This window comes from Paramisgurnus dabryanus, chromosome 11, assembly GCF_030506205.2.
Source record: "Paramisgurnus dabryanus chromosome 11, PD_genome_1.1, whole genome shotgun sequence".
NCBI lineage: Eukaryota > Metazoa > Chordata > Actinopteri > Cypriniformes > Cobitidae > Paramisgurnus > Paramisgurnus dabryanus.
Window position 1 is genome coordinate 5,470,119 of NC_133347.1, and position 14,535 is coordinate 5,484,653.

The 14,535-nt window shown below is 38.9% G+C and overlaps 1 long non-coding RNA gene across 1 annotated transcript; it reads left to right on the forward strand.

Annotated features, from left to right (window-relative positions):
• The first annotated feature begins 1,515 nt into the window (after window positions 1–1,515).
• LOC135729978 (uncharacterized) lies at window positions 1,516–12,832 on the forward strand. Its single transcript, XR_010525823.2, has 3 exons — window positions 1,516–1,637; window positions 6,199–6,347; window positions 12,475–12,832. It is a non-coding gene; the product is annotated as an uncharacterized lncRNA (long non-coding RNA).
• Window positions 12,833–14,535: the final 1,703 nt, after the last annotated feature.

The window sequence follows — 14,535 nt, forward strand, 5'->3', positions numbered from 1 at the left end:
TGATTTATATCTTAATTTCTTTTTTGCATAGTTGTGTTTGAAAACGATATGAAAACGTCTCGGGTTACGTATGTAACTGTTGTTCGCTGTGAAGGGAACAAGACGCTGCGTCTCCTTGCCATACTTCCTGCCTCCCTGTAACGCCGTCTTTGGCAATATTTCAGATAGCGATATACTTCCTGGCTCCCCCATCACCCTGTCTTTGTCGTTAAGCCTCACCATTGGTTGAATTTGATATACACATTTAGACGCACTTATCCCTGGAGGCGTCCCAAAGTGTCACCGCAGTGACGCAGCGTGAGTTCCCTTAAAAGGGAATTGTAACAATGTATCTTAAAAGGTAACAGGATGTAATCTTGCTCTCACTTCTACATTTAGTCCTTGAATTTGAGGGTGTTGCACCTGGAAAGTCCTTGAAAGGTCCTTGAATTTAAAGTTAACTAAGGTGTGGGAACCCTAATATTCACTGTGACTTTGCTTTCTATAGAAATACATTTGAATTGAGTCATATAGATTTAGACTGAAAGAGAAAGACGTTACTTATGATATAAAGTCTTGACATTTAAACATGGACATTTAGGTGGACGCTCAGTTTCTTTTTTTAGTGTAATTATAGGATTATTCTGGCATTTTACCATCTGCAAAATAAAATAAAACCCATCTGATTGCTTAAAAAAAGACGTGAAGTGTTATTCGTCATTCACTGAGGGACGAGTTTAATACTCACAAACCCGTAACTCTTAGCAAGCGCCACTAATTGTCAACTGTGTATGGCTAGATAGTACCGAAAGGGGTAAATACCCAAACATGAATCCTAAAGCATGTTTTGATTGCTTAGCAGAAAAAAAGAGCCTTAAAAAAGTCACGCTTTTGTTTACAATCAGAAGTGTCTCTTAAAAGTGAAAAGATACACCTGGACGCCTTGGAAGGAGACTGTGTCACTAAAAATACTCCCTAGTTAGTGAATGAAACACAAAATCCTCCCTATTGTATTTTTTTACATGTCTGATGCTAAATTCACCAGGGGAAGGCATTAGTAAGAAAGAAAGTCTGGCCTCAATAAACATGCCCGCCGTGGCTCATTCAGGCAGTGAGGTCCGTATTGTTTGTTTGCTATGGCCTGGTTTCCAGAGACCCTGAGAGTGGCCCAGTGAAGAGGGTTCAGAGAACAATGGTGCTCCTCATTGAACGGGGCGAACACTGCTGAACACCCTCTCTGGAAAATCACCCGGTCCGGTCACTCTCTCTCCCTGTCTCTGCTCACTCTTGAATGACAGCTAAATCATTAGAGAAGTTTTTTTCCCAAGCATGGCCACATGAAGCTTCACCGCACACAATAAATGTGTGTGCATGCGTGCGTCCGCGTGTACGTGTGTTAGTCTGTATGTACACACATGTATGTGTACTCACACCATGTGTATGTCTCCATGTGTGCGCGTGCGTGTGTGTGTGTGTTGAATCCGCAGCTGTGTAACTGGGAGGTCCTGCACTATTGTCAACCACACACAATGGCAAGAGGAGCCTGAGATGTTTCTTTACAAAGCGACTCACTCGCTGCCGTCGAGCGCCAGGAGAAGAGAATAAAGATGTCGTTGATGTACAAAGAGGTCACATGTGATGACTCATGAGAGTTTGAGGTATACACACACACGATAAGAACAGAAATCCATGAATAACATTCCTGGGATTCACTTTTTTTGTTATTGACCAAGTAAAGATTATTTTCACTACAAAGTTACTACTGAGCAATTCCAGCATTATGGATGTGACATTTGCAGTCAAAACTTAATATGTAAATTTTATTTGCAAATGCATTTATTTCCAATATTTTGAACCATCTGTTAATATTTTCTTAAACCCCTGATGAGTCCAAACATCAGAAAAATATCAGTCTATACTAAAAGGAATCAAGTGAGACAACATATTTTGTAGGACTTCTTTGAATAAAACCAGAAGCAATAAAACCCAACAAATGGAGATGAACATTAAGGGGCGGTTTACCGGACAGGGCTCATCTTAAGTCCCAGTCTAAAATCCATGTTTGAGCTGTTTTAATTTAAAAACACATTGTCCTGATAAATTTTAACATTGTTGACATTGTTTTGTCTGAAAGCAACACTAAAGAGTTTTTGCTCTTTGCTCCCCCTACAGGTTGGAAGCGGAATTGTCCATTACCACTGTCGTAAATAATTTAGCCTACTGCAGCAAAACTGGCTCTGATTGGATTGTAGGTCTGCCGTAAAGCAAGTTTTTATAGTTTTCACTCGAATTACAGGACCGCGGCCCGATGGTTGGAAACTTCTTTAGTGCGGTTTTGGCCGATAGAGGGCTGCAAAGCGAATGAGCGACTTTTTGGGAAACGTTATTTTAAGGTTAAAAAAACTCTTTGGTGTTGCTTTAAGATGCACACCTGTAGTGTTTTTGTAAGGTATGTTTGTAAAACTTCTTAAATGACCTAATATTAATAAGGCCTAGTCCTGGATGACCTAAACCCTGTCCGGGAAACCACCCCTTAAAGGTGACATAGAATGATTGAACGGGGTATTTTTTCCTTGTTCTGTGATGTGACATGTAGACAAAAACAAATTAGTTTGGGTCTGTAATGCCTTAGAAGCTTCTTAAAAACCTCTCTCAGATAGCTCTATGAGGGTGTGGGATTTTAAACAAGTGGTTTTGCACCTATTTGGCTCCCCCTACTGGTTTAACTTGCAATCTCATTACTGATTGGCTGACTTTGCTGCCACTCAAAAAATTTAGCCAATTATTTTAAAGTGGAGGGGCAGTGAGATGCCTGTGATGTCATAAGCATCAGTTTTTCAGATTGGGACGTTTTCTGGCTGACATTTCTAGAAGAGGAATTTCTATAAGACTTGGATGTTTAGCATGTCTAGCACTTTTTGTATGTTTGTGAATGCGGGTAGACTACCATTATTCAACAAAGACAAGGTAAAAATGTTTTTTCATTCTCTGTCCCCTTTAATGTTTATTTTAATTTCCTTTTTGTGTGCACATTTATGAGGAAGAAACAGTGTTATGAATGTGACCGTTCTGAAATTTGCACTTACTTAAAAATGCTTTAAAGGGGACATATTACGAAAATCTGACTTTTTCCATGTTTAAGTGCTACAATCAGGTCTCCAGTGCTTCTATTAACCTAGAAAATGTGAAAAAAAAACAGTGGTTTACCAACTGAGTTATTCTCTGCAAGCATGTGAAAAAATAGGTCATTAAAATTTGGCTCACCTTGTGATGTCATAAGGGGATAATACCGCCCCTTAATCTGCACTATCCAACCATGGCTCTGCCATTTAGTGCAGAGATCAGCTCATTGGCATTTAAATGAAACACCCAAAACCTAATTTTAACATGTTATGTTATAATAAACTAGAAAATGAATTTCCGGAGGAACTGCGAAAGTGTGCTTGCGAATTTAGTTTTTTATCTTGTGCATCCTTACATTGGAGTCCCAAGTTCATGTACAAAGTTTGGTTTTAATACGTGAAAGCGTTCCTGACATATGAACGACTTCCTGTTTGGCGGTGTAAAATTGTATTATTCTTTTTTTCTTTTGATGTTGTGCATCCTCACATTGGAGACCCAAATTCATGTACAAAGTTTGGTTTCCTGTTTGGTGGCGTAAAATTTAGAATGTTTTTTTATGCTGTGCATCCTCAACTTGAAGTGTCAAGTTCATGTACAAAGTTTGGTTTCAATACGCAAAAGCATTCCTGAGATATGAAGGACTTCCTGTTTTGGCGGCTACGCCGCAGATTTCGTTTGGGCTGTTACAGGCAAACGCTTTCAAAAAAAAAATCCTTTTAACTTTTGTGACGCTTGGCCCAAGGATCATGTAAGTCAAGTTTTGTGAAGTTCGGACAAAATTTGTGACCTGTGAATCTTTTTTTTCCGTTCAATCCAGTGGATTCCAGTGAAGTCATGTCCTCAAGCACTGCCCGAACGTTAAAGTTAAAGTTTGAACAGGGTCTCTGTGTCAAACGGCCACAGGAGCTGGCCAAAAATTAGGGTGGAATAATAATAATAATAAGAAGAAACTTATGAAAAACAATAAGTGTGCTTTTTGCAAGCACAGTTAATGAACCATATGGTATTTAATTGGCATGAGTACTTAAAACCAGCAAAAATTGACATCTAAGATATCAGTATGGTTAAAAACTTTGGGTAAAAGCTTTACTTTTCATAATAAGGTCGACATTTGGCATGGAATTGCTGTTTAAGTATTAAAGGTACAATAATGTTAAAAGTCTTAGTAGAAAAATTCTACCCTGCAAAAAATAGCCTTTATGAAATAATAAATTAATTAATAGATGTGATGAAATGAAATGCGAATGTGACCCTGTTTGTAAAATCATAATCCTAATGATGAGATTTGGAGCATCAAAGAGTGATTTCACACTTATTGATTTCACAGTGATTTTAATCTTTGACATGACCTCACTCAGTCAATATTTAAGATATCAAGATTATATTTTCACAAAATGTTCTTTACATTATATACAGAATATGATGATTTTATGTAGAAAACAGTAGTAAATCACAAAAATGGGTTTGGTTTTAGTCTTTAGAGATTGTTTTTAGCTTCACATGCCAGCATCTTTAAAGGGGACATTTCACCAGAATTTTTTATTGAAGGTTTTTGCTCAAAATACCATAAAGATAATTAATTATAACATGTTAAAATTGACAATTTATAGGAGTGAGCAAAATGTGCTATTTTGGGGTGTGTCCTTTAACATGCAAATGAGCTGATCTCTGCACTAAATGGCAGTGCTGTGGTTGGAAAGTGCAGATTAATGAGCTGTATTATCCCCTTATGACATCACAAGGGGAGCCAAATTATAATGACCTGTATTTTCACATGCTTGCAGAGTGGTTTACCAAAATTTAAGTTACTGGTTTGATATTTTTCACATTTTCTAGGTTTATAGAAGCACTGAGGACCCAATTATAGCACTTAAACATAGAAAAATTCAGACTTTCATGATATGTCATTTTTTAAAGGGATAGTTCATCAAAAATGGATAGCTTACAGTCACGTTGTTACAAACCTGTATAAATGTCTTTGTTCTGCTGAACACAAAGAAAGATATTTGTAATTAATCATGAAACAGAAGCACCATTGACTTCTATAGAAAGAATTACTAGAGTTACAAACATTGCTCGAAATCTCTTCTTTTGTGTTCAGCAGAACACAAATACTAATGCAGGTTTGTAACAACATGAGGGTGAGTACATTTTCATTTTTGAGTAAACGATCCCTATCTTTAAAGCATTGTTTTGCAGTTTTATAGCAGGTGAGACTTTATCTTGCACTAGATGCAGTTTCATTTAAACTCTGATTCTCCTGCATGTGCTATCACACCACCCAGAAACATGAGGCACCAATCTCCACCCTGTTCCCAGTTTGTCTTATTATTGCTCTGGCAATGACTTTACCCAGGTGATGCATGCGGTGCGACTCGGTCGGCCTGCGTCCTGACCTGAATGCAGCTCTATGGATCAGCACCACCCTAATAGCAGAGGCAGCGGCGCATGGCCTTTAAAATCGCGTGCAGAATAAAGTTCAGGTGTCAGAAGTTCAACTGATTTATAATGGTGAGGCGCGGCTTGATTAAGTGCTGATGTCACCAGATTCCTCAGCGCTTGTTTGCAAAATCAACCCGCACAGATCTAACAAACAAGACGAATGGCTGAGCGAGTCGCCGTAACCTTTCTGTTTCCCTTTCACGCTCCAGCCAATCACGTGCCAGAGGTAGTGCAGTGCTCTCTGCTTTGTTTTATTTATGGCTTTGCTCCCTGTGTAATGTACAGTTGAGGGTGCAACGCAAATACAAATGAGCGGCGTGTTTTCACACGTGTGTGTTTTCTGTCGCACTGACGTGTCACACAGACGATAATCCACCATTTTTTAAACCCTATTTTCCTCTTAACGATCACCCAGCCGCATGTCACCCTTAAGACGGAGTTTTTGCCGCAGGTATCCGTGTATCTTCCCTCCCTCCACGCCGACGTCTGCTGTAGTCAAACTTCAATTATTCTTCCCTACAAAGGATACATCACAGACTCATTCAAGGCGGGGAAAGCTTAAAAAAATCCCAGCGACACCGATCGGTTGCTGGCTGTGTCATTTGTGAATAAACAGTGTGTCAGTCTAACAGGCTTTTTCTCTTTTCTTCGCAGACAGCCTCTGTCAGCTTCTGGAGAAAAACGGCACCTTGTTCCTGACAGCTAGCGCTGAAGTGTTAACCAGAGCACACGTACACCAGCGTTCAATCCCGCTCAAGGCCTGCAAGCCGTCTGGTCACTGGTGACCCTCTTACCCAATTAAGGTAACTTTCTGAACTGTATAAGTTTCAACTGTTTATTAGGCTTCGTTCATACTGCAGGGCTTAATGCTCAATTCCGATTTTTTGAAAAAATTAGATTTTTTTGCAAGGCCGTTCACATTTCCAATAAAATGCGACCTTTTGTGATCTCCTGTGTGAACGTGAAATGACCCAGAAGTGACCCGCATGCGCATAAGAGTACTCCACGGTCAAGGACATCACTTGTAAGCTAACGTTAAACATGGATGTCAACAACGGTGTAGTCAACAGTGGAGCTCTTTTTGCAATATTAAAGTTATTTTCCCAACGGAGCCAGCACAATTACAATCTTCTGTTTTTTTATGTAAAATGTAAGGTAACATTTGTTTAATTATTCCTCGTATCATTTTAAAGCCACGATCTACAGAACATCACACAAAAAACATTTTGATAACTACACCTAAAAAAAATAAAGGAGATCCTGCCTTGGAAACTCCGGCTACAATTCAGTGTTTTTATATAATTTGGAGATTTAGCGCGTCAAAGCAGTCATGACAAAAAAAACGACAATGAGAAATGAAAAATAATTTGTGTTTGTTACTGTAAATGATAAAAACTAAGCTTTATATACATACAATTCATTAAACGTTAATTTATAACAAGAAAAACACTGAAATTAATGATTTTATAGACACTACGCGTTATTATTTAGCATAGAAATACCTGCTTGCTTTGACTTTGATCATCTCTGTATTCACTTTAGATACAGAAAGACCTGATGAAATTATTTATTTCAGGAATCTCTTTGCTATCATTTGAAAGTGAACACACGAAGACAGTCGTGTCAGGCATAAATATAGGTTTGGTGCAGATATTTTCCGTTTCAGCACCGAAATTTAAAGAAACGGCTTACCTGTTTTGTAGTTTAACTTTTGACAAAATAACCAGTTTGTTTTAAATACATTTTAAAAACTTATACCCGTCGAAAAACATCCGTTTTTTAATGTTTAGTTTGATGAACTCCTAAATATGAGACGAAGAGCACCTAGCACGTTCGGCTAAATTGCATGCGCAAGCATGGCCAGCACGCAATAGCGCAACATCGATACAGTACAACGAAACGCAATCCAAAATTTACAGACTTAAATTAGATCAGAATTTACGTTTACTATAAATACAATTTTTTTATAAAATAAGGTTAGAAGTAACAAAGTGCAGAACAAATGTGCAAAATGCCTCAAGTGCACGGAAACAAAACACAAGCCAAATAGATAAATCAAATAACCCAGAGTGATTTATAAATAAAATAAAGAAATTATTAAAAGAACGAAAGTATAGCCAGAATTGCCAGCTTTGTCTTTTAAATGTAGAAACAAAGAGGCAATGGTTTATAAACATAGAAACCTCTTATGGACGTGTCGACCGGTCACAGGGGTTGTTGGATTTATAAACGCATTTTAAAAATATTTATTGAAAGCTGCTACTTTACATATTATTCGCAGCATTATAATAATATGCTATATTAATATATTTGGAGAACGCTGTTATATGTGAAATCATATAACGTGTGCACCCATACGGCCAAAATTTAATGATGTGGAGCAGTGTCGCCCATGGTTGTTTATCTTATCGTTCTTGCCTACTTCAATGCAGAATTATGACGTTTGTAGCGTATCAGTGACGTACGGGTCGGATCCATGTGGCCTGGCCGTTCAGACGAAGGTCGCATTTCAAAAGATCGGATACGTATCGGATTCAGGACCACATACCCAAGTGGCCTGGGTCACATTTGAAAAGATCGGATCTGTGTCGTTCAGACTGTCATGAAAAGATCAGATACAGGTCGCATAGGGGCAAAAAAATCGGAATTGGGTCGTTTCAGACTGCAGTATGAACGTAGCCTTAGATTCTTGTTCCCTGTGCTCAATGCTCAATTGGCAGATCATTGAAATAGCTGTGCAGAAGGTAATAGGTTTGATCCCAGGTAATGCACTTTGGATGAAAGATGCATTTCTGTCGAAATGCATACAATAATAATTATTGAATTCTCATATCTTCCAGAAAAACTATTTTTTTGTGATCGTTGCGGGCAAAAATTCTCAAAATTGCGGCACGTTTTCTTAAAAAAAATGCGATTGAATATGCAATTTTATGCTATGAAATTGCGGGAACTTGCAAAAACAGTTTTCAGCTTTTGCAGCTTTTCAATGATGTTCACGTCACAAAATCACGTCACTTCATAACGTTCCCATTGCAACAGGTGACATGGCTGCGCTTGTCTGAAGTAAATGCAAAATTTTTCAACTTTCTGCTAAGATATGTGATTTTTGCTAGAGATTATGAAATCATGGACGCCCTGCATATTTTGCACACGGAAATCTGCAATTTATGCTGCGAAAGTGCAGCATATCTGAAAAAAATGCGTCCCCCGCATAAATATGCGAACTTTGGCTGATTATGCGTTAAATCATGTGATCGCATAATCACGTTTTCTGAAGGGACTGAATTCTGAAAATTATCAACTATAGTCAACTGCAATAAATTAACTTATGAAACCATGTTAAAGCAAGGGCTGGGACGATAAATTGTGCAATTCTGCTTGCTATGTTTTTTTTATGAATTACGGTGAAATGCAGTTACTTCCAAAAGCCAGAGGGCGCTCTCGTGCAGAAACTCAATATGCGCCGGAGAAGTTGTACCATTTACACACGCAGTTCCACAAAATGCCTATTAGCATATTGATATTGCTGTTCATCAAACCTTTTCATGCAATTTCATGATAATAAAGAATATTCATAATGATAATGTTTGACAAGTGTTGCTTTTTCAAATTCATGTTATAAATGACTGTGAAACTCTCAGTGATTTTATACTGAAAAGGACTTCCTACTGATCAAAGAACCATTGTGCATGAAAAGCTGTGCATAATATCGCCTTTGCGATTCAGAATCGATATCAGATATCATTATTAGTATGAATCGTGATTAATCGTCCCTGCCCTAGTTAAAGCAAAGTCTGTTTTACGGAAGTCGCACCGTGTTTGCATTGGGCAGTTTTTTCAGTCATCCAACAGTCTACTTGAATGGGGAAAGACCATTGTGTTTTTTTTTTCAAAATCATGTGCTAAAAGCACAATTAAAGGTGCAGTCTGTACATTTTTGCAGCATCTAGTGGTGAGGTTGTGCATTGCAACCAACGGCTCGGTCCACTGCTCACCTCTCGCTTTTGAAACGCATAGAGGAGCTACGTTAGCCGCCACCGGACAAACATGTCATCGTCGGAGACGACTTAGTCCGTTTAAGGGCTTCTGTAGAAACATGGCGGCACAAAATGGCGACTTCCATGTAAGCGAACCCTCTGTATATGTAGATAAAAACATCTTATTCTAAGGTAATAAAAACATAATGGTGCATTATGAAAGGTCTTTATACACCCCTGATCATATAGTTTTGTATAATATTTTCCATTTATGTCAAGAGACCCTACTAAAAATTACACACTGCACCTTTAAACAACATATTTCTGACCACCAATTAAACCTGACATCCACTGTGCCATAACTTTTTTTTAAAGCTCAAATTGTGATAAAAAAAACTGTTTTTGTGGTCGTGCCTCTGTACAGAGCTCCTCCCCCAGAGAATCATCAGCATTTTTTGATTAATGATTGGTTGTTTTAACTGGAAGGCAGGATTTACGTTGCCAGAACAGCCATATTCAGCATCATCCTCTATAGCAGTGCTCAATCTTGTTATATAGACGGTTTCATCGGACGCACGTGATACACGTCTGGATCCGAACTTTACTTCCGTTTAGTTTTTTTAATGGTCTGACTAGTTGCTAAACTGATCTCTTGAACAAATGCCTCCTCGAAAATAACAAATGTTTTGGTTTCCTAGGTAATCTATGTGTTGTTTTTTTGCTTGTTATATAAATAAACTACGTTTAAAGAACTTTGTTGTTATTTATTCTTAGCGGAGCTTACCCGAAGTTATGTGCGGACCGCGACAGGCGCTTGTTTATGTTGTTACTGCTGAAACGGTCCATATGAAGAGTTTGGTTCCAAAACGCGATAAGCCATTTTTTTTTTATTGTTACTGCCAAAATTAGTATAAAAAGTCAGTATTAAAAAGTAAATTCTTCAGTTTACACAAAATCTGATATCCGCTGTGTTATTCTGTCATCTTTTCTCACTTTTTTCCAAACAGCGATTAACGTCAGTCCTCCTTCTCTGCAGAATGCAATAAATCCACTCAACCAATCACAGCGCACCATTCCACGCATTGTAAACAGTAAGGGCAGCACTTTGAATACACAAGGAATCCTAGTTTTCCCTAGTTTTCATCTACTTTGTACTTTGTGATCAACAAACAAACAAAAACAAAATAGTAATTTTGATGGCATTGATAAACCTGTGGTGGTTTTCTGTGACGGGGAAGAAACGTAAGCCATCAAAATCGAATAATTTACGTGAGAGGTGAAGAAAAAATGCTGGCTGTTGCGGCATCAAGCTTCTGTCATGCTAACACATTGACCCCAGAGGATCTCATGTAAAACTTTCCATTATTTCACTCAAAGTCAACAAAAATCGAGCCGGACCAAAACATTTTACAGCTGATCGCTGTCAAAAAATGTCAGCTTTGATGTCCCAAGGATGACCGCAACAATGACAAAGTGTTAATATGACAAAGTAAGTGTTTTGATTAATGCCATTAATGTTTATTTTTTAATCAGTGTATACCACTAGTCAATTAAATGAATATAACATGGCAAAGATGAATGCACATTTATATTTTGATTCAATAGATTTATAGCATTTTGAAAAAAAAATTATTTATTGCATATTGATTTAAATTTTTATTGTTATTATACCTTAAAAAGGCTATGTGAAAGTTTGTAACAGAAAATAGATGTTTTCATCTTGTCACTTTCTTGTTATAGAAAACATGTTTTTACAGAAATTTGTCAAAATGGATTTATTGCGTTTTGGAACCAAACTCTTCATATGCAATATCTTTAAAGTCAAGCAGAGAGTCATTAAATTTATTCTGCATGTTTGATTGTTTGTAGCAGCCTGTTTAATGATTACAAGTATAAAAACAAATCTATAATTAAAGGTTATTTTTTGCTTAAATTTCAAAGAGAAATTCTCCAAAAGATGCTTTTCAGCTGTGCATTGGCTCTTGTCCTGGCTGAAGATGGGCCTGACTAATTGGTCATAATTGTTAGTAGTTCCCCTGCATGGGTCTCCTTCAGGCCATTCCTGTGTGGTCAAGAAGAAGATCTCCGTTATTGATGTGACAACGCAAAATTGAAAACCTTTGGCGGCGCGTCAACCCCTAATTAATCCCACTAATTTCATTTCACCGCGGCTCTTCAGCTATCAAACGAATACGATTACAGTGGCGAGAGCCATTTTGCGGCTGGAGCGGAGGTTACTCATGCTAATTAGCAGCTAGCCTGAAGAAGACAAGGGCCTGAGGGTCGGCCAGAAGAGTCCTAAATAGAGCTAAACGGTCACATAATGACCCCAGGAACACGTAGCCATGCGCAGTCTCATTTTCATAATGTATTACACTCAAGTCCACTTGGACACAATAGGACAAGAGGCGATTAGCGGGCACTGGCCTCAGACCGTGCTAACCGCTGCTTAGCCTTGGTTGGGTCGCGTGGCTGCTGTTGATGAATTTTGGTTTAATCTTTGGAGCAACGAGATGCCATAATGTCATGTTCACCTCATCATTCTTGTATAAAAAGCCTGTAAAAAAGTATCAAACTCTCACATTCATCAAAACTTTTGTCACTTTCTTTTTTTCAGGCTTCAAATAGATCCAAAAGAAATTGTTCATATTTCATGTGACTAATAGATAGTGTGAGATACATGATATCTTCATATAATATTTCTTTGGAAAGACACAGAAATGTCATTTTTTGCATGAACTAATCTTTTTAGATACGTTCTCGATAACGTCTGATCAAAACATGAATTACAAGCAGTCAGGCAGTGTCTGCATTCACATCCTCTTAATATACTTGAGATTTAAACGCTTTACATGCGCCACATTAATGAACTTAGTCAAGGATCAATAATTGATCAGGCCATGGTTATTTAATGGGGTTTAATGGAATATCACTCTCTTCTCTTTACACACAGAGGCCAGAGTGTTTACCACGTACCAGCACACCATAAATATATCATGAGAACATCCTTCAATAATTGACATAATGCAAGTGCTGGGATTCCCGCTGCCAGTGGTTGGCATCTGTGCGCACAGTAGCCTGAGGGACGGCCGGGCCGAGGGTCATCTTGTTTTTTGGCGGGAGGTTCTGACGTGTTTTGTGTTGTGAATGCCCGAGTCGAGGTGGTGGCGTGATCCAGGGATGAAAGATGCCGCAGACGTCCCGCGGCCTGGGAGAATGACTGGCAGAGGAAAGACGAATGCTATTCATTTAATGATGCCCACCAGTCCGGTCCAAGCTGACTAACGTATGCTGAGAGCAGAGGTGAAGGAGTGCAGGCAGGTACAACATGCAGCACACATCCAAATCTGTTTCAAAACCCGGGAGTCTAGTTTTTAAGAAATCTGAGCCTTAGACATGGCAAGAGAATTATGGATTACACTATGAGGCTATATAATAATTTTGGGCAAAATTAATTTGTAAATATAGCTGCAAGCAGCAATTGCGGGGCCAAGCACCTTCAGCGCAATGAGCACCCAAAGCACAGCAAAAACCACACGACGCAGCAAATGTGCAAAGCGCAGAAAGCGCGCAATACAGAGGCCGAACCCGAAGCAAAGCAAATGCAGAGCAGAACCACTGCAGTGCGGAGCAACAACAGTAAAGATGGCAAAAATATAACACGTGTGGAAAACCAGACAGTTCGAGAAGAACGTGTTAAAGTGAACACAAAAGGAAATCTCAATAAGTGAAAGTAAGAGCTGGGATTCGAACCCATGACCTCAGGTTCCCAAAGCACAGCAGTTACCGCATGCGCCACTGAGTAAACAATTAAACCACTGAATTGGTGTTTCCAAGCTATAGAATAGAGATTTAGAGCTGTAAACATTGATATCCAGCAATTACCAAAAGTGCAGAAATTACAACAGAGAGCACAAATAACTGAAATACAATGTATAGTATGAGATTCACAAAACTTAAGTGAGAAAAAAGTTAAGACAAAATATCACTGCACATGGGATTCGAACCCATGACCTCCGAATCTCATGGCATGTGGTTAACCAGATGCACAACTCAGCTAACACAGCTCAAAGGGCAGCAAAAAAACAGCTTAGGTGCTGCAAGGATTGACATGTGCCAATCAACACAGATGCAGAACTGACAGTGCAGAGCAGAACTAACAGAAATACAATGTATATGAGAATCAAAAAGCTCAAGTGAGATTGAAGACAAGAAGATCATTCTGTATAGTAATGCTATACAATGTAATATACAGTCACATTAAAGACACACTATGCAGTTATTTTACCTTAATATAACAGCTTCAAAGTCATTTCGATGGTAAACGAAGTCATAGTATGGCGAATCATCCCCCTGTTGAAGCTCGGGAAGGACGCCGCTACCAAAACCAGCAATGCAAGCTTGAGAGAACCGCCCCTGACAAATCTCGCGAGAATCACGACTTGCTTTACGGCAACGACGTCACACACGTTAGGCTTGTTCGACTTCGTGCAGCGCTGCAAGAACCGGTAGTCGGATGACGTAAAAGTACCGCGAGAATGATCCGAGACGGCACTTTGACGTCATCCGGCTGTTGGTTCCTGCAGCGCTGCACGAAGTCAAACAAGCCTGTAACAACAAGCCTGTAACAACAACTGCACGCGCGCATTTGAGACGTGATGCTCGATGAGGGAAACAGCTAAGAAAATCCGTTCGGAAGAGAGTAGAAAGCGAAAAAGAGAATCTGACCGAGTTAGGAACCGGACAAGAGTCCCACGCGGTCAGGTTTTTACTCGTTGGCGTGAGCTAATAGACAGCCCTGGATGCAAAAGGGATGCTGATCTGGCGATCTTGTTGATGGACAAGTAAGTAAATCTTTTATTTGTAAATTTGTTTGCGGTCTATGTTGTATGTGGTTGCGCTTGCTTGTAGTGTGTATTTTTTTACTAAGCTGTTCATTCATCCAGTGTTGATAATTAGACCAGTAAAATAACTTCAACAAGGGTCTAGCTAGCTTACGATCATAAGAGCATTT